At 31.6% G+C, this 22,454-nt stretch overlaps 1 long non-coding RNA gene across 3 annotated transcripts in view; it reads right to left on the bottom strand.

Annotated features, from left to right (window-relative positions):
- Nucleotides 1-22,454, bottom strand: part of LOC125384996 — a 33,925-nt gene that overhangs the window by 1,378 nt on the left and 10,093 nt on the right. For all 3 annotated transcript variants that reach the window (XR_007223905.1, XR_007223904.1, XR_007223903.1), the window contains exon 2: nucleotides 14,740-15,092. This is a non-coding gene — a long non-coding RNA (uncharacterized LOC125384996). The remainder of the gene's footprint in view (nucleotides 1-14,739; nucleotides 15,093-22,454) is intronic.

The following is a 22,454-nucleotide window of genomic DNA, read 5'->3' as shown; positions in this document are numbered from 1 at the left end:
CTATTTAAATTATATTTTTTAAATTATACTCCACTCATACAGATGTGAAATTGAGTAAAAGTCTGCTATTGAATAATAATTAAAGAATGTATCCGATGAAAGTCATCCCAAGCAAGCCCAAACAATAAAGATTTTCTCAGAGAACAATACAAAAGCGGCACGTAGACGGGGGAAATAATAAGCTTATAATTTACTAAACAAAAAAGAAAAATAAGAGAAGAAAAAGGAAGGAAAGCGGAAGATCTCATATATTCATCATCGCATCGTAATATTGCCTTATTCCTCTCATTGTTGACAGAATGCAGTTATGAAATCATGTACATACGTATTCTGATCGAGATCGAATTAATTAAGAAAGCCGCGTTTCGGCCGTATGGTTCGTAGTCTGAAATGGAGCGGAAGCAACGAGACGAACAAAAGGGGACTGAAATAATCGAAGCTCTGCTCCGTGGCCAACAAGCTCGATACATCCAATATGCACGCCCCGGCCTGTTTACATTTGTTTGTTCTCGACTAGCTGCACGACACGTTGCTTCAATCCTGTTTCACCGTAGCAGCCCACTGTTCTCGACTTGTTTCGTGTTAGACGCAGGCTTATTGTGTTCACGTTTGAAAAATCGATGAAGAATCTAAAGTCTCCTCTAAAAAATTCTCACACGGTCTTATTAGTTTATAATTTCCAATGTATTAAACTGTTGAGAAAATTTGTAGCGAAAGTTAAGGAAGATTCAACTGGAATTAGGATTTTCCGCTTTTCCCGATAATAGATTGGTTTAAATAGCTTTCACAGCTCAGTTATAGTAGCTAAGTGGTTGTTACTTTCCTCCTATCACCGTTCTATCTGATTTAATTAATTTAACTAATTGTCACATTAATAATTCATTATCTGCACTTATTAATTTATTGTAGGAGGCTTTTATGTATCTATGTGTTATACAAAATATTTCGGAATTTGTTTATCGTTTTAATAAATAAAATTTAAAACTGAGCTGAAAATATACATAAAATATACACAGAAAGACACAAATACTTCTGTGATGTAACCGAAATATACTACTTGCCCTAAATATCTCGTCCTAAATAGCTTTTACATTCATTTCTAAATTTGTTTCAGGCCTACAAATTTTTTGTTTTCATTTATTACGATTAATAAAAACAGAATGTTCAATTTGATGTTTAATTAATTTAATTGAAAAATAATACCTCTATTTCATATATATTTGTACAGCTTATCCACTCTTCCTATTAATAATTAATTTTATTACAATTTATTACTATTTAATCATGCATTCTAACCCTTCACCTCTAGTTTCAATGTGTGTGTATTCATAATATCATTGCGAATAAATACGAGGCAAGAGTCTCATATAATTCAGTTTAAAGCTTCCTAAATGTGAGGTCTTAATTCTCCAAATTGCGTTAGAGAATCCATTTAAATGCGCTAGAAAATGTGTGTGTATGTGGTTTTGTGAAATAATTGAAGATACGTATGCATTCGAGAAAAGCACCTGAGAGTCAACTGTGAAAGAGAAAACATGTGAAATTGGTCTGTGCGAATGGAAAAGCTCGTAATTACATTTAGTTTCAACATCACCTTCTGTTTAATATGTAAACATTTATATCGGATTTATATCGGGTTTCCATGAGTACCTTGTTTTTCTTATATCTCGATGATACATTAATATTTTCGCTAGTAAAACAATTTATATGCAGAATTTTCAAATAAAACGCAATGAAAGATTTTTAATACAATGCAGCATAACAATACATGCATTTCATATACAATGTGCGATAAGTTATAATATAACTTACTAGTGGGGGAGAAATGTATTTAACAAATTCGATAGTTATTTCTTAATTAATCCTTTCTTCTTTTCATAATCAGCTTCTGTATCGGTATAAAAATATTAAATGTTTAAACGTTCGAGAAATTCCTTCACAAATTTTATAGACCTAAAATCTTTTTTTATGATCTGAATTTTAATCGTATCATTGAAACAATGTGACAATGATCACTGTTCCCCGAAAAAATTTGTTGGCTCTTAATTTTTTCGAACTGTAAGGTGATAGCAGTCTACCAACTAGAAACCTTTCCTTTTTATTTTCATTCGATGGAATGGAAGAAGTCTTTCTCTCTGATCATGCTGCGACCATAAAACGGGAGGGGAAGAGAGTTAATACCTTTTTCTGAGGCCCAAAGCTTAAACCCTAAGCTAGCAAGTGGAAAACGCTGACGAATCGTTGGGTAGGTGCTTTGAAATGCAGCTGATGAAGGACAGTGACTAGAAATTATTGACTATGAACCCGATATGAAGAAGAAGAGCAAGAAGAGAAACAGTAGCGTGAGAATAGCGTACTCGTAGAATGAGAATTTTTTTTACCAATTGTCTCGTTTTCTTACTCAAGAGACGAACATTTTTCCCTAGCAGCATAGCGAGTGCACAGACGTGTTTATACAGCCGGGTTCCGTACAATACAGCCTGAGGTGATGTGCGTGATAGGTGTAGAAAAATCACTCGATATGTTCAACAGTAACTATTTATTCATCTTCGTTCTTTATATACACTTCCGCGTAGAACGCGCGAAACAATTATAGGCTCACGGTTACAAGTTCGGACTCGGCGCGACACGTTTCGCGGTGCGATTCAAGTCGGGAGATGATTGCACTAGATGTCGAGAGATTCGGATTCGTTATTACGGCCAACTACCAACGATCAATTCGGATACGCGTCTCCCGACTTGTCTAGCGACTCACTGTGGACTGACTTTCCGTCACGATGATGCTGCTTAGAAAAACTGTGATTGGGTGTGTCCAAGGATACGGAATCCTCTTGGTTCGTTAAGGAAAGTGTTGGTTCGGAAAGAGAGGGAAATGGACGTCGCTGTTAATTGGCTAAATTTTGAGTTGGTGGTTGGAAAAGGATATTAATCGCCCTTGAGAGAAAGTTGCTAGCGAGAAGCGTCGTACGCGAGGAAAAGCAGATTTCCTGTATCTCTAGTGGGTGGTATGTGTACAGACTGTTCAGACAAAGACTATTTGTCCCTTTGGAGTACCTTAACTAAATAAATCCTAAGATTTATAGCGAGTCCTTGGGCTAGCTGAAAACATTCGGTGAGAATGTATCGACATCTGGCAATCATCTTGTTCGGAGGGTAGAGTCTTTGTGTAGCGAGCCACGGGACAGAAATCGTTGGAAAGTTTGCTGTCGAGTGCCGCTACAAGCCCTAAAAATAATGATCTAGACATGCCAAGAAAATTGTTGAGAAAATTCAACTAACGCAAAATAGAATGGATAGAAATTGAGAAAATGACCGAGTTTACAGAAGAAAACTATGTCGCATATGTAAGAAAAATATATGTGTAACATTTGTAGATTTCCATCGTATACAAAAATCTGTTTTCAAGAATAGCATCCAAAACAAAAGTATTAATTTATCAATATGAAATGTGTATTTCTATACGTACTATTTTTTATAAATATGTTATTATGTTGAATTTAATTCTGCATTCTTCTTTTATTAATTTTATTATATACTTTTCACAATTTTTCTTCTAGTAATTACATGTTCAATAAATTACGAGTTCTCCTATTAAAAGAACGACTTTATTGCACATTTTAATTCGCGCATTAGATGGAACCAATTAGCACCATGATGCTGTAGGTAAAATAAATTCGTTTATCGAATCAAAATAGAAGATAAGAGAGAAAACATAGGCTGTTCTCGCGAGAAAACATAGAATGCTTACTCTTTCGAAGACAATTTTTAAATTAATTTTTAATTCTCCGGTATTAATTCTCTGGATGATTCACGTGATATAGATACAAGCACATATGAACATTGAATTCCAATCAATTTCATCTCAGCCCAAAGCCATTGCGGCTCGAGTAGCAGCAGTCGGTCCGAAGTAGCCACAGATCGAAAATGAAAACTCGTTGGCCTCGGCAGGATCGATTTTTAATCAAATGCAGAGCACCTTGCACCCGCCAGTACCACATCGTTTGCAACGACGCGTGCAGATTTACCGATTGTAAATCTTCGCATCGAGTAGTCGGCCTGAGGGATAGCGGACAGCTAGATCGATCTGTGTTGAAATAATGGTGCCGTGTATTCCAGTTGCTATCTCTTGCCAAAAATCCACTTTTATCAATTTTATCATTAATTAGAGATCCTTAGCTAGTGATCCTTATATCAATAATAAGTAGATAAATAATACTCGTAATATTATATTAATGCAGTGATAAGTAGATTTATGAAATTGTATGTATTTAGGAAAAGTTGAGGCTGCAGAAGTGCACGATTGCAATATAATATACAACAGTGTGTAAAATATCTAAGGTATGGTACGATAAATGGAAGTGATATAGTGAGATTGGAAAATTGGTCAGCGATCGAAATTTACAATCTTCAATGATCGCAATAATTCATTTGAGACATACATATCTAAAGATCATAAGAATCTCGCCCAGGCCTATTGAGGACGTTAATTTAGAATCAATTTTTCCTTCGAATTGTATCTAAATATATTAGAATGGAACTTATAACGGAAAGTGATTGGAACTTACGCAGAATGAATATTTTCGAAGCTCTAATTTTACCACTCATTGATGAATTGTTGAGTTAAGCACATTAACGATGACAGGTATTGATCTAAGAAAATTGGCATTCCTATTTACTCGCGTGTGAAGTACATACGGTTACACTTACGGTTGAATTAATTGACGATCTTATTTAACAATTTAATTCGCAATTTTTCTATATTACTTTCATCCATTATAACTGTTACAATATTTAGTAGATAAAACTGTTCTCTATCCCAGTTTCATTTTTAACTATATTCATAAAGATTTGCATGAATACCTGGACAAATATCGAAAGAGACGAACGAATTTTCTAGAAAATAAAACTCACGAAGTTATAGATAGCAAAAGGTCTAATTCTCGTCTTCTATTTCTTCTATTTAACTCTCTATCTTCCTTGCTTCTTTATAGAAATACGAGATTGTATAAACATTCGCGGTCTGTCTACTGATTTCCACTGACCACAGGCGTGTAATAAAAAGAACTGCAACGAACGCAGAAACACAAACCTAAACCGCTAATTCACAGACACAATTTGTTCCAAGTGTATGCAAACTTTCGCAATGATCACGATACCATCGAGAATTCCGTCGGCCAGATGAACTTCGATTGAAAACTTTTCGACCGATACCAATCCATTCTTTCTGTGTATGTTTTAGATGCAAATGTCAGGAAGTTATCGGGCAATCGCTCCAGCTTGAAAACTTTGTCTTGGCCCAAGTATTTGCTGAACGCTCGTCAAAGAGTTTCCATAGAAGCTAATTCCTTCTGCTCGAAGGATCGGCAAAACTTTCTCCAAGTATTAGCTTCCAACGCGACAAATATGTCGCGAGAAACTAATTCTTCCCTGGTCCCTACTCCTTCAAAGAAAATATCGTGTCCTCGATAAGGGATGAACATCAGTTATAATGCATTGATGCATCGATTCGTTTAACAGCGGAGGTGAAGTTGCGCGACCGTTTCCTGCTTACTAGAAAAAGTTCCATCTAGATTCGTTCAAAAGCAGATTATGTTCAGTAACTGACGAAGGTATTCGAATACTTAGCACAGAAAATTTTTATCAATATATTGTGTACATTATGCGAAACTTTTTGAAATTTCGTTAGCATTGATGAGATACGAGAGACTATCGTGACTATTATAGTAAAATTCGAAACCAATTCGAAGATATATAATTTTATATCGTATGTAGATATATAGAGTTTATAGAGTTAGAAGTTATAAGACATTTATTACAAACATACACTAAACGAAAAATTATTATATAGCATGGACAGTAATTTTAAACGTACAATTAGCGTTAAAGATGATCTCACTAAATATTGTAAATTATCAATGTATGTAGCGAATAATTGAGAGGTATAAACGGAATAATGAGAAAGTTTATTTATAAATATTAATAAAACCTGGATGAAACAGCAGTTTCTAAAATCAATATATCGATTTTTACTTGTTATCTTCTCTTTTCTTTCCTAAGATGAAAAATGAAAGGTGTGCGCTGGATATTTAAGTTTTATGTTAGAGCTTCGAAATTTTATTACAGGATTAGTTGGTAATATTGCGAGATTATTATTAATTACATTATTGAGTATACAATATGAGAAAGATATAGGTATATGTAATTAATAAAGTGAAAAAAATAACATAATGTTGCGAAAGTGATTTTGAAGGAAGTAACATTTTGTGTGTAGATCATAGCAATTGGACTCGATATTTTGTTTACTTTTATCCTAATCTTAAATTTTTATTTTCATATTACACGAAATATATTACTCTCTTTAAACGAAATTTATAAATAAATAAATATAACCTTTATTTACAACCATATTTTATATATGATATTACTACATAAATAAAATTATATCAAATAATTAAATATAATTAAAGTAAGAAGTAGACTTTTAATAAGAGAAGTTATTAATCGATACATATTTCTTATATTGGTTAAATATAATTTACAGGTATAGTTAGTCGGGCAAACTGCGGTTTATCAGATCCGGCAAATTACAGATCCTTTAACGATCAAGCAAATACACAATACCGATATAACTGGGTCATCGATTAGATGTTTAAACGAGATTGGAAGATTATTCAATTTGAATTATGCGATTCGCGGACTTGCTCAATCTGGAACTCTAGTAATTGGAAAGGCTGTTAATTCTTCGTCACGACTTCGATGAAATTTCCGGTTGAATGTAATAAAATATCAACGCAGGCATTACAATTCAAGCGAAGAAGGAAATTTGAAAAAGCCTAAAAATGATGGATAGTGGAAAGATGTTGAGATTGTACATGATATGCAGACATAGGTAAAATATGAAAAATTAAATATTCGCCATAATATTCAACAAATAAAACAAATGTATACTTATACTATTTTTCTGTTACCATAATCGTATTTACAAAAATATGAATTTACATAAACCTTTGCAATCTACTAACTATTAAGGCAAGAAAAATGTATTCCAAAAATATTCTAAACTCTCTCACGATGCTTATCGAACAGGCTCATTCCCATTTATACCGATTAATTCTCTTTCGTAAGGAATAAAATTTTTATTTGAATGAACGAAACGAATGAAGCTCAGTTGAAAACGACCAAACGCGTATTAAATCGTCGATAATCGATCAGACGACAAGCATGTATCTGGAATCGTGAAATTGCAGGCTTGTCCGAACTGGCTGGAGGAATGAAAAATTTCCGGCCGCTTAAGAGGTTCGTTCTATTAAATGCGGATCGAATCGACATTGTTCGTAAAGGCAAAGGCGGCAATAGGTACGCTCGTTACGAGCAGTCGAGGAGACAGGATGTTTAATTAGAGGACAATCCGTTAATGGCAGTACCAGAGAGTGCCTTGCCTAATTCCACGAAATTTCATCAACGAACAAATCGAACTTCAATTCGCGAGACTCTACTACTCGCTGGCGAGTCTCGCCTTTGGTCGATCGTAATTTAATAACGCCGGTTGCCATCATTTTTCCAATACGTCTCTGATATTGTGTTACCATCTTGGATTTATTAAGAAATTATCAAGTACAAGGGATCGCCTAACGAAGAGTGAATCTCGATTCGCTTGGATTATTCTCGCGTTGTTGGATATCGCGCGCTTCCATAAAATAAAAATAACTAAGTTTTTATTTTATAATTATTATTTAGAATAAAGGACACTTTGCTGATTTCGATGAGTTTCGAATATTTTTGTCAAAAGGAACGTGAATATTTTCCTGTACGTACGAGATTGGTCAGCCTGAATTTTCGATTTACATATATGTAAAAGTACTTTTACTGTTGTATATATTGTACTGCATATAATATTTCTAATATTTGTCATAAGTTTGCATTAGTTTGAATTAGTTTCGTGGTAGGTTTAGGACAGATTTGAGTTGTATCGTCGTTTCAGATAGGTTTTCAAGAAAGTAAAAATCTTCTGGAGGACGATGAAACAAAGAAAGCGAAGAGGAGAATTATTATAGGTGAAATTATCTCGTCACAGGGTTTTGAATAATCTTAAACAATAAGAAATTAATACGAAATAATTAGTATTAACAATTTTCATTGCTTCCAATTAGGAAAATAGGAAAAGTGGACTTTCCACCTCTACAGACAATTATCTTAAAAGGATAAAGTGGATCAAAATTTGATCAAGTCGATGGAGGCTAAGTTCTCAAGGGGTCTTTATAAGAATTTTTCATCGATTTAAAGGAGGTTTAACTTTACAAACTTTTTAACAGACTTACTATCTTCTGTTCAACTTTAAACCTAAAACGAATAAATAAATTAAACGAGCAGGTAGAGGAACGATACTCGAAGTTCAATTTTATTCAGAATTGAACTTTAAATAACGCAAAGTTTGAAACTGTAACAAAATTTATTGTCGATTTGAAGAACACAAAATAGTGTAAAACGAATGTACGTAAATCACATCATATATTCTGTTCTTCGTATATAACAAATTGTATATAACATCATATATAACTTGTATATAACATTATATATAACTTCGTATATAACAAACCATTGAACGTAATTTACATAAAACCTATTCCTCTTTGTAAATTCTATTCATTCTATCAAGAACATTAGTCATATAAAATATTTTCCATTTGAAGAATTATATTTTTCATAGAACGTCGAGATTTTTACAGACGAAGATTACAATCAATAAATCACATGATTCGGAAAGCAGTAATTCTATCAAAGTAAATTTCATGCAATCGTGTTGTTGAAATTTAATCCTGAAACTCGATTCAATCAACACCTGATTCACTTAATTACGAATTAACACGCGCAGAATTGGTCAGCTGGTTTAATAGGTGAAAGCTTTTTCGGCGACGCATCAATCAACGCGATGAATCAAGACTACACACACAAGTCACAATCGATACAAAATTAATTCACACGGACGCGAACCAACTTCAAACGAGTATGTTTTACTATTTTGTTACAGCATCTAATTGAACAATATAAACAAAAGTACTTATATTTAGCGACTAATGAAACATTTGCTTTAACGTTAATATAAACCAGCAGTGTAAAGTTTCGACGAAGTTATTTGGTAATTAACTATAATTACAAGTTTATTACCATAATATTACGTTATTACGAAGATATTAATACGATATATAACGAAAAATTACAATTTTTTATGAAACTACATTTCGATTAAAGATGAGAATATTCTACATACACATCTGAATTAACTTTCTATGGATTAAAAGGATAATGCTGACGTCCCTAGTTAAAATGCACGATCTAGCGTTTCTTCATTTTTCAAATATGTTGAAATATTTGGAGTTTCTCATGGTTTTTAAGTAAAATTATACTGTGTAGGTTTTCATAGTACAGATTTTAATAAAAATACTTGATACAAATATTTTTAAGTACATCTAACTTACATATGTATGTAACTTGTCATTGAACATTGATTAATAATATAATGCCTGGTAAAGTGATGGTAATCTTCATTAATATGTAACGATTTTGAAGAGTTTCTTAATCCGTTAACCAGGGGATCCCTTGATTGCTAAACTTCATAAATGATATGCATAATACACGCATAGAAGTTAGAGAATGAAAAAAGAATGGCTTCACTACGTCTTCTTCCATGTAATCCAAATGTAAATGTAACTTGTCCTTTAAAACGAAAACGAAATTTAAAAAAAGCAGAAAATTCCTAAGCAAAAAAACCATTATCTTCAGAAGATTGGCAATCCTAATAATGAATTAATTCGATTTCCCAATCGAATAAATTAACACGTTTGGTCTAATACGATGAAACATTAAGAAATTCATAATACAATTTCCAAGTTCCTCTAATTCACCAATGATACTTCCACAAACGTGTGTGCGGGTCTACGTAATATAATACATGGAACATCGTTTTTTCCTCGCATCTGCAGTTTCACGACGTCACGTATTCTCAATTTGTTTAAAAATTCACCAGCACGATATACAAAAAGCAGCGATATTAGTATCAGCCACTGTCGCCGGAAATGTAGGAAGCGGATGGACGACGCTCTGGCCACGCATTAAATCGGATAGTAAGGTCGAGCGCGCGTGTGCGTCAGCCAGTCAACGGGAATTTAAATTTCAGCTCGATTGTACAGCAGTCGGTGGTTCGATGAAATATGAAAAAATTAGCAGGCGATCCACAGCCGTCAACTTGTCACAGACTTGTTCGTTATTTCGAGCGACGTGCGATCGTCTCGGGTGAAAAAGGAGAGAAAGAGAGACGTAGAATGGGAAATAACACGAATCAATTGTAACGTAACGATCAAAGTGGGATCCACTCGAACGAGAATCGTTCCACATGGAATCACGCGGAAGCCGATGTTATCGCGGTGGATTATTTCCAAAGTCGCAGTGTTCGCTGCTAATTTCGAGATATAATATTAATTCGGGGCCAATTTTCAAATAGCATTTTGAGTGGGTCTGAAGATATTGATAATTAAACATATGGAAATTGAACGAAGCAAGGATCATCACTGTATTCCTGTTATTTATGATGAACATATTTTATGATTTTTGTAATATTTACAATAGAACTATTTGCGACTAAATTATAAAAGCTGTACTAAAAACTCAAAATGAAAGATATATATACGTAAATTGTATGTACATGTTATTCATTATTAATACAAGATTTGTCTATAAAATTTATGCATATATTATTGCAAAATTATCAAATAACTTATGTATTGATATAAGATACATTGTGTATTTTAAATCTATAAAATTTCTACAAAAACTTACAAATTGGCCATTCTGATCATTCGGATATTTCAAGAGTTAATAATTCAAGTAAACAGTTATGAAATATCGATGACGAGTTGTAAATCCGTTCGATTAATTCTTTAAGGCTCTGTTACACTATAAAATGTAACTTACAAAAACTCGGTAGTTGCGTCGGTGTCGATCATTGACGATATAATAATTAAGATTTACATAATAAAGATGACGCAACATGTGCGTCAATAGCAGCGTATATTTATATTAGGGGAATATATCCTAATTACATCCTAACGATTGAATGTTTCTGCTTTAATTTTATTCGAGTTTTAACCATATAGAGACCATTGTGTCGAAGCAATTTATCAAAATTCAAACCCTTGACGTAAAGGTTAAAGGTTGAGATCGATTCATTTATAACAATGAGATGGTGAATTGATCGAGATACACTTGCAATTGAGGCTATCATAATCTTATTATTGTAGGGCTAATGTAATATTTATAAGACGTAGTGTGGGATAGAGGTGATTGATCAGAGTTTCCTTTGAAATGGCAAAAAAGGCAATGACGTGATTAGGAACCTTGCACAGCGGGTGAGCCATTATAGTTTGTAACAAGTTCTATAATAAAGAGTGATGGTTTGCCAGATTTGAAGGGGTTGATTTATGGGGTCACCTGTATTGTTGCGATCTGACGACCTTACAAATTTTGGGTTCTACGCAACAAGAAAAACATGTATGGTAATCAGTCTGTTATACTTTGCAACGGAAAATTTACGTTTCAACAAAAAAGGTGGAAATAAGGACTAACAGGATGAGAGATTGATCTACTTTCCAAATAAAAATTGTACATTACCTAACAATAAAATCAATATAAATATGTTACTAAAATTGAAATATTTTGAGTAATATAGGATTGTTATGTAATGGTATAGTTTATGTGATCTAAATTTTTATTTTTACTTCTTTATTTTTAATTATCTTTACTTTTAGTCAGATAATAAGATATAAGAACCTATTACGCGTTATATAGTAACTTATGATAAGATATTATAGATTTATCTAAATATTAATCCTATATTACTATCCGAATATACTTTTGGAATTAATTGAACTCTCGGAAAAGCAATAAAATGTTCTTCTTGTTCCTTAAGTTATTTTATTTCGATCTTTAGTATAATTTCAATAAAGAATGATTTTTTTCTCAAAGAGCGTATTATACATTTTTACAACAGCATTCTATGCATTTTTACTACATTTTTTTGCAATTACTTCATTAATATAATAAAATGATTCTTTCGATTCAACAATATACTTTTATTTCGATTTGTAACAATAAAAACCCACATATATGACACTATAATTAATTTTTTTCTCTTTATGGCGCGTTATTTAGGAAATTAAACATTCTGCTCATCCCTCAGGAATAAAAGTAACAAAGAATAACTTTACAATAATTTTTTCTCTCTGGATATATATCAAAATATGTTTATTTTTTAATACATACGTATAATGTTAAAATTTTTAAAATTTACGTATTTATTTTTGTATATTTAATTAGCATACCTAGAAGATATTTGAAAGCACAGAATGCGAACCATGAAAACTTTCGCAACGAACATGTAGAATAAATAACTTCTCTACAGCCACGATCAGCAAATATTATAGTAACTTTCACGAAGCTTCGCTCCCTCTTTACGTTCCTCTGTATGAGCAATATTATATGTATGTGTATCGAGTTGCCTACACATACACTTGAGGTAACACACGCGGAAAAGGATTTTCCTGCAAGGAAAAATGCGGGTAAAGCGATCCGAAGAAATTTTCGTGATATTCATGGAGTAGAGTTCAAGAGATTGAGCTTGTTTCTTTTTCGATTGGAAGGAAATAAAAATAAGGAAAGAAAAGAAATTTCAAGAAATATAGAGTTTCCGAGAAAATAAAGACCGAGTTTACTACTTAGAATGCGGATGTTATACCGGCAATAAAATTTTCATAAACCGAAGAATGGAAATAACACTAGAAAAGGAATGAGTTTTAATGATTAGCTTTAAAATTTAATATTTGGTACCTCGTGATGATTAATAGAAATTGTGACATTGAATTCTTGCTCACTGTTAACTTTTAATAAATCAGCTTTAGGGTTGTTTCGGAGTTTTTAATGTTTTTGATGTTTTAGCAGTTTATAGCAGTTTTTAGCAACCTCGGACAAATTGAATTTTTAGTATATGTTAACGTTATATCGAGAAAAATTTGCAATTAGGTTTTCTAAATAATTATACAAATATCCAACGAGATAGTAAGTATTAATAAAAGTTAGAAAAGCAAATAATATAATTATGAATCTTAAAAATGATACGAATGCAATATATTAATTTCAACGGAACTTACATACATTCGTTGAACTGTGCAGTCAAAGAATACACGAATATATGTAATATAATCTATGAATATGCAATGGTTTATTGAAAACACTGAAGCAAATGCTATGGTCAAGGATCTTTGGAATGTCAGAGTGGAAAAGACTGTTGAAGGATGTTGCGGAGTGTACGGAGAGTGAAAGGTACATAAGATACAGCAGAAGGGCGAACAAAGGGTTAAAGAGCGTGGTATACAGGATGACCCACGCAACTAGGACAAGCTATTTAAGTATCAATGAAATTTCGTTAAATACGATTAGAAAATGTATTTGTACCCGTATTTTCCAATTAGGTATTTTTTAATTAGATTTTACATCTTGTTTTCATAGTACCAAATTTAATATAATCATATAAAAGTATATATTATTATTATATGATACGAAATTTATAAATGCAATGCATAAATGCAATAACAAATGCGCAGATGTACAAGTATTCTTTGTATTCGTTGTAATAAATTAAATTTACATATGTAACGCTAACATTATTTTCATTAAACTTCATTGATGTCTACTTAGTTTTTATTTTGCATTATTTTGCATTTTATGTGCATTACCATTGCCCCAACTACACATGCATCATAATTTTGACTATTGAAATTCTCCTCTATCTTTTACTTCTTCATTGTTATAACTTGTGCTACCTGTGTGGAACACGCTATATACCGTTTAGCCGTGCAGTGGAAACGTATACATATACCGTACGTTCCTTTACAACTCCCTTGCGGAGCGTATGAAAAATATGGTTTTTGGTGATAGTCTGGCCATTGTCGGTTACGTAAAACTAAAACGATACGTTATACCGGAAAGAAATATATTGCTCTGCTTTTTCCAGTTTTCTCCGAAGCAGCTAAAAGGAGCTCAGCTCATACAGCTTGAATTAGGTACTTTAAAAATATCAAGGAAGAGGCGAAAGTTATAGGACGTGTTCAAAGTTGGGATCAGATGCGAAGAGATTCTGCTTTATTAGACTTTTGCTATCTCGTACATGGCGTTCCCAAATATTGTTTTTACTTAGTGTTTCAAAAGACAAATATGTAAGTTAATGGACGTACGCGTTATAAAATATGTTTTTATATATTCTTCCAGTTCTTCAGTTTTTAGATGTTCTTAATCTTGTGGTTATGAATAGAATTTACAGGAAAGCATAGAGCTAGCAAAAATATTAATACGATTCTGAGAAATCTAATAATCCTATATAGGTACCAACATATACAGCGATGAGCATATAAATGGGAAAATTTTATGTAAAATAGAAGATTTACTTATTATTATATTCATATTAATTACGTAAAATAGAAAAGCTACTTATGCCTGAATTAAGTGTTTCAAGTACAAAAATATATCTGAAATGTATCAATAAAAGGTAATTTCAGTTAACTTGTCAGAACTACTTATATCTATACGACATCCGCTGTATATCCTTCAAATATTATTTGTCTTTTGGTGGCCGATTTCGGTGATCGTAAATCATCGCTTAAAGCCATGAAAACGTTTCAGCAGTTCACTCACCTTAAACATTGTCGATTGGCGAGTCGTAACGCGGCGACGTTCTAGCCGTGATGATTTCGTGCGGTGCGAAATCATGCGCTCGAGTGGCGGGCAGGTAATACACGAGGCAGGAGACGCCGACGAGGAACAGGAAGAACAGGAACACGATGTCGAACATTAACAGGGAGTTCAAGGTCATCAGCTGCATCGTGCGCGTACAACTTTCTCCACCATTACACACATATACACGCGGATCCTCACGCAAGCGCGTTCTCACCCGCCAGGTATATTTCCTTCCACTTCGACTTTCGTATCCTTTGGTATCCTTGACTTCCGTTTCTTCGTCTAGCTCGCGATGGATGCGCGAGTATCAACTTTTTGGAAGAATATATTTTTCAATAACGTTAGAAAGGTTTGTTTGAAGCGACAACGATTGAAATTTGAACGTAGCAATCCGTTTAATAGATGGAATAAAAGATGATTATATATGCATATGAATATAAATCATCGGCTTTAAATATAAAGATATCTATTTAAAGACAAATGTTAATTTATCCAATATTCTACATGATAAGTTATATTAGACGGCGTGGGTGAAATAACAGATTTATAATGAAATATGTATGTGCGTTTTTTTGCAGGTTAACGTTTCTCGCGAAAGATTAGACGATATGGCTTTTATCGTATCTAAACAAAATGAGCATTATACTTATACGTTTAGAATTTCATGAATTGTTTCTAAATCTTCTTCTTTTTCATTCGAAAATTTTAATAAATCGTCGATGGTATTTTTTGCTCTTTTATTTCTGGATAGAATAAATCCCGAAATTTTATATGAAATTTTTATATGAATACGAAAAGAGTAAAAACAAGATTATCCTGGATAAACGGATTTTCCATTGAAAGCTAATCTTTTTTTAAAATCAGTAATGTTTATATAAGAGAGGAATCATATTTTCCTTTTAACTATGTATACAAAATTATCCCAAATGTCCCCCCATCTAAAATGTATAAATATCGGAAGAGTAATTACGAGTTCTCATTAAAATGTCAAGTTTTTCGAAATTTTTGGTTAACCGCTTCCACGAGGATTGGTACTATGGAATTTCAATAGACATTCAAGGTAGCCCGGCCACAATCAGCTGAAATGTTGAACTGCAAATCGAACCATAATTGGATTTTCCGGAGGTTATCGATATCAAGTTATGCGCGAATCGTTAATACCACCCCTATTATAATAAGGTATTTGTGCGTCGTGCATTGTGATATCGACTGTTATGGATGGTACTTTTACTTCGAAATTAATGCAACATAATTGAAATCATGATCGATCGTGCCATATACGAGAATAAAATCGAATTCGAAAGTCGATTTTCAAAGTGTGTTATTTGTATACATTATATGAATTATCGACTCGATACATACATTAAGCTTAAGTGCGATCAGACTTCAACCCCTAAAATTATAAAGTATGCATATAAATTTTAATACCGGTTTTATTAGTTCGAAATTTAATGTAAAATTGACAACACTTACATTTATTAAATTCAGATATAATTATTAATATAAATATGTTTACTGAGTAAATAATTTTGCTTCCAAAATAAGTTACCAAATTTGATCATTGAAATAGACTATGAAGTCATTTAAATAAAGCTTCTAGAACTCAAACGTTTCTAAGAAGAATCAATAAAATGACACTTGAAGCATTTTGCAATAGATACATATTTACTAATAATAATAGTTACTAATCTTTGTTATTATAAGTGAAAACAATATTTCCTATATTATATATCTTGATATATCTTATCTACAACTATTTTTGTGGTAACGCAAGATATAAATAAAGTTATTTAAGAAACAACAGATAAACTCAATCATTGATCAGCTCCTTTTTAATACGACAAAATAATATGCCTTCCATAATAATAACTGTTGCACAGTACAGTATAATAACTGTAAACAATGCTTTCTTACTGCAAAAAAGCACATATTTTCATATTAGAAATGAGTCATTTCCAGCAATTTCCTAATCGCGTTATTTTTAGTGGCGCAATTTTTAGTCCGCGTTATAGGGGGTCCAGTTGTATATCATAATTAAATATAATATTTAGGGGTGCTATTGAGACGATAAAAAAACTGACAAGAGATGTACATATCTGGGAATTGAATCGCAAATAATCGTTACGGGTGAAAAAGTTTTGTGAGAACACTTCAATCGATCTTGAACGTCTAGTACACGTCTGGTGCAACGAAAGAAGAAGATTTCGATCTTTTGAAACACAATAGATCCAAGCCATTAGTTGCAGTGACAGTGATATGGCGAAAGAAGAAACGTTTAAGTGCAGAAGACAGCATCGACATCGATCAACGATTAGATGTATCTAATCTGTGGAAAACTTCCACACGGGAATAGCTCGTTTTAGGTTCCAGATAAGAGAAGCTTTCGATAACACGTGAAAAGTTAAACAATTTCATATTTTCTTCATTTTCTAATAGAATCGTCAGTTTTTCATTGTAGTAAAAAGACACAGTTAGATCAAGGAAATATAGAAATCTTTTGCAATATTTCTTTTCAAAAATTGTTCTTGTGTTCGTACAATATTTTTGCTTTATCCACTTATTATACATTAGGTATAATCGTAGACACAAATAAATGAAATTTATACATCGATTGATTCCTTGAATATCATTAACTCATTACTTCCTTCTCTTACTAATCTTAATACTCCTATTTTATCTCTCTTGTAATTGTTGTTAAATGTTTTGCTTATATATTATATGATTTTTTATTACATAGTATTATTAATAATTTTATATCGTAAAAAAGTATTTTATATAATGTTTGAATGACAATACATTATAGAATGATATTATATATGAACACTTTACGGCATCGGCTTTCAAATAATTAATTTTTTGAAGAGAGTACAAAGTCTGAACTATTTATCAGATTCTATTTAATATTCTGTATTCTCATTGTATTTGATTCTGGAAAATTAATTTTATCAATTGTCTGGAAAATATCGTATTACAAATTAAACGCGCAAGACATCGGGCACAAATCTATAAATAAATTCCATTTCCTTCTGTATCAGAACATCTTAACATATACTTGACATAGTTTTTCCTTTCGAGCAGCAAGTCAATACGTATAAATTAACTAGTGACCTATTGTACTCAAGATTTATTAATACCAAATAGGAAACTTGATTTATTTCCTGCAATTGGAAGAAAAATGTGCGACTTCGATCGACATCTTGTTGAACCACTTGACATTATTTTTTCGACCGTTCAACGATTTCGTATTCCCAATTCGCTCAATCATTGACACGAGTTTGACGATAACGTTAACTGATTTCACAGAATCTATTTCACTCTAAAGTTAAGAAGTAGATGTATTACGATATGTAATATGGTTTATGTTAAGAAAAATTTTTCATGTAATCACCTTTTTACGAAATGAAGTGCAATTATGCTTCATAAATATGTTATGTTTAAATGAAATAATAACAAGAAATAAATCAGCTTTTCTGATCCCATTATAATAAACTCTTAACAAGATTTTTCTGTTAATCGCTAAAGAAAAGGGACTCTTAATAACAGAATAATTAAAAGGGTAGCAAGCGTAAAGTCTTTTAATATCTACCGTTTAAGACATTAAACCACGCCTAATTAAAATGATTTCTATTAATATTTCTAATACAATTTTGTATAATAATTCACCGTACAATTTCTTTTATTTATAATTGATCGTAAATCAAATACTTTCCTTCACGAGCACTATATATTACACAAATATTTAAACAACAGTTTGAGTTATCATCAGATATAAATTAATTCCATTATGATAAATCATATATAGTTATTGCTCGTTCTAATTATTTATACTATGCATTACGTTTAAAGGAAAAAAGGGAAAAATGATAACACAATCATTTAATCATGCGCAATAAATTGTATACTAATTATGTAACAAATACTTGACCCTACATTTTTTATCGTATTTCAACTTTGCTCATTAAACGTCCATAAATTTACTAAATGCTATTAACGCCAGCTTTTTTCTCGTTAATTAAAATGTACTTTATATAAGCTGCCGCATTTACAAAGTTTGTTGTTAAATCTAGCAGGATCTTTATTTGAGAGGGAAAAAGAGCAGAAAATTGTGTCGCATAATTTCTATGTTTATCTCCGTGTCATTTTCGAATCATCGGAGTAGATACGACGAGGTAATGAAATTTTTAATGTATATACTCGCCGGTAATTAACGCAACTGGCGGCGTCATTAACAGCTGTATCACGGTTGATCTAACCTGTCTATGAGCCTGTCTGCTCCGACGATTTTCCACTTACGCAAATTCACCGGCATACTGAATGCAAGCTGATCTTCATCGGTCTTGCATCGCCACTGCCACCGGAAATTTACGGAATAACATAATTTCCGTTCGGAAACACGTTTTCAAAAGATAAACTCTACCTCTGGCGAAGTCTGCTTGTTCGCATAGATCGGAAGTTACTATGAAAATTTGTAAATCGCTCGAGTCTGGAAGCTGTGGAAAGCATCTGCTGTGTTTAAGCATCTAGAATCGAATCGAAGATTTAACGTGTGATTTATCGATTCTCCTTCGTTGTTTCCGTTCTTTGCGAGTGAACGACGATCGTTTAATTATACGCACTAATATCGTCGAAGTTATGCCAAAGAAGTGGCATAATTGAGTCGCACAGAAGTTAGCATGATGACTACAAAATAATTGGCTTTACATAATAATTAACGAGATTCAAGTACATGAAATTTGGTATCACGTAGTAATACTTGCGACTACAGATATTTGATGTTGTGGAAGTGAAATGTAGAACCTGATAAGAAAACGATTGATAGGGAAATAATGGTACCTACGTGTAAATAGTTTTTGTAGCCACTGTATATTGATCTATTTTATCGAAAGTAGTTGTTTGCTTTGTGGAAATGGAGTAAATGTGGTAAAGGAATTATACGAGTAAATAATTATTAAATATACACAACAATGTGAAATATACGAAATATGGCGCTTCTTATAATGCTTGGTAGAACAATTTTCTACCGAGGTTCTACTCTTTAAATTATGTTCTCAAAAACAGTTAAAGTAAACAGTTAGAGTAAACAATTCATTAAAGAATTTCTCAAAGAGTGTTTAGCTCCTGAATGGTTCAACTGAAAAATGTAAACATTTCGGGATCAAATAAGTGAAGTAGAAAATTGTTAATTATTTAAACTTCGAGGATTTAAAATATTGTTTGTGCGTATTAAAAATGAAAAAAGTATTCAGTAACGTAACCCTGTTATCACAAGGATACATACACATATGGACCTTTAATTTACAGCGAGTGTTTTATCTAAAATTCATATATATCTATATAGATAGTTGTTTGTTTTCAAAATTAAATCCTGGAGAATTAACGAATTTTTTTTTGTAATTAAAACTGTGTGACCGGAGATGAATTAATTTAACGTAACGGTGAACAACTTTAATGTTCGTTAATGAAATCTCTTGTGCCCTGTATTCGCGCAATAAATTTTTCCAAAATACAATTCATTTAATTAAATTCAATTATTTATTTATTGAATATTTGAATTGGTTGGTATTATTATGAAAGATTATAAAAGAATGTATTTGTGTAAGTTATCAAAAAATGAAATTTCGATATTATATAGAAATAGACTATGGCAAAATAGTTTTAGCTTTGAATATTATAAATTTCTTTCTTCACAATTTAATAAGATCAGATTGAAAATGGTGCGATGGTATACCTGTAAATGAATAAAGTGAGCGCATCATACTCTTTGTTTGCCAGTTGTTACTCGTTTTTAACGTGTGTTAGCCTGCAGGCAATGAGAAGATAATTTCATTTAACGCAACACGTGCCTTCAATGCATCTCGTTAAAAAAAACTGATATTCTAGCTTTCCGACACAATAGATGAATTCCAACAGAGGTAAGATAAAACAACGGGAAAATAATAGAATATTTGAATATCCAAAACTGTGTTAAATTTATGAATATTAAAATAAAATATCGAATTGTTTGTCTGCTAATTATGTGAATATCCCTCGATGTTTAAAATATATTATGTATATTTATAATTAAATATTCATCCTATTACAAAACAGGGTTCGTAATGTAACATTTTTCAATAAATATATGTACAAGACAAAAATTTCTTATATACTTGTGAAACATGTCAATACTTTATACCTAATACTTTATAAAGATATTTATCTAATCTTTATAAACTATATCTTTATAAATAAATACATTTTATTAACATTGTATTGCTTATTTCGTAAAAATTAACACGTATGTTTTAAAAGTTAAAGCAAATATATAATATTTATGATAAGATAATATTGTTAGAAGCTAGTACCGTGTTATGGCAGAATTTTACCAGTTCTTTTATTTCCTTCCTTTCATAAGAAAACATATTTGCATGCTTGATATAACTGCAAATTGTATAAAATTTTAAAACAGCAAATTAAAACCGAAAAACTTCAATGTTTTCAATCTTAAAAATAAAGAAAATCTACAATTCTCAATATAATACGTCAATTAAATGATTCTAAGACATTTAAATTGATTTTATTCACAAGTCTTTCGTTCAGAACACATGGTTCGGTGTTTTCTATTTTTATGTAAGTATACACTATAAATTATACGAATAACATGATGTAGAATGTATAGTAATGGATGTTATTTGTGTTATATATATATATATGTATAATGAAGCACGACGTTATATTATTCTATTTGATGTAATTTTCGTACTAGAACTTACCGACGGTGAATTTAATTTCCATTAAAGGAACGTACTACATCATACGATTAATTAATGCAATGTAAATGAGCAAATGTACAAGAAGAGTAAAGGCTTAACTGTTAATTTCTGAAAATTATCTAAAGAAAACTTGATTTTACCAAATTCAAATAAATCAGCATAGAAGCAATCATTGGAAATTCTTGTATGTACTTTAATTAATTAATGATACCTCTGATAGAAGTCTTAATATTTATGTAATTATATTTTTTGTTATATTTTATCTCAATGATAAAGGAGTGCTTCATATATTGAGTAATTCTGGCGAAGTAATAAAAATAAATATTAAGTAACTTCGGATAATTAATTCAAAGCCGTATAATGCATTTCTGTAATTATAATAAATGCAATCGTTTCAGCATAATACAATAAGGTTTGGAAATTTTTCCTAGAAAAATTTCGTTACTCGCAATAACCAAAAAAATTAACATAAAATGTAAATTTTGAAATGAAATAGATACGCAAGGTTTTGTGCCTAACCAACCACTTCAGGAAATATGAACCATCGTTATATCTCTATGTTTAAAAAAATCCAACTTTCCGAACTCTCGTTAGAAGCGTGTGCTATTAGTCAAGATAAAATAAAATAATTAAGTCTCTAAAATCTGTTTAATACACGTGTTAAAATATGTAACGAATTAAATAATCTTCAGATTTTGTTTTATATGCATGCGCATAAAAGCTATGTCATAAACCCTGATACAATCGCGATGCATTAGAAGATTCAATTAATATTCTATCCCTAAAATTCTATACCATCAGATTAACAGAATAATTTTCTACCATACGATGCCTCGTTTATTAGAAAAACATTCCATTTATTGTATTTTTTCAAAATGCAATTAAACGATGAAATCCAATCTGGTTGATATTTTGGATAATTAT

This window comes from Bombus terrestris, chromosome 4 (assembly GCF_910591885.1).
Source record: "Bombus terrestris chromosome 4, iyBomTerr1.2, whole genome shotgun sequence".
Lineage (NCBI taxonomy): Eukaryota > Metazoa > Arthropoda > Insecta > Hymenoptera > Apidae > Bombus > Bombus terrestris.
This window is presented reverse-complemented; position numbering and strand designations above follow the sequence as displayed.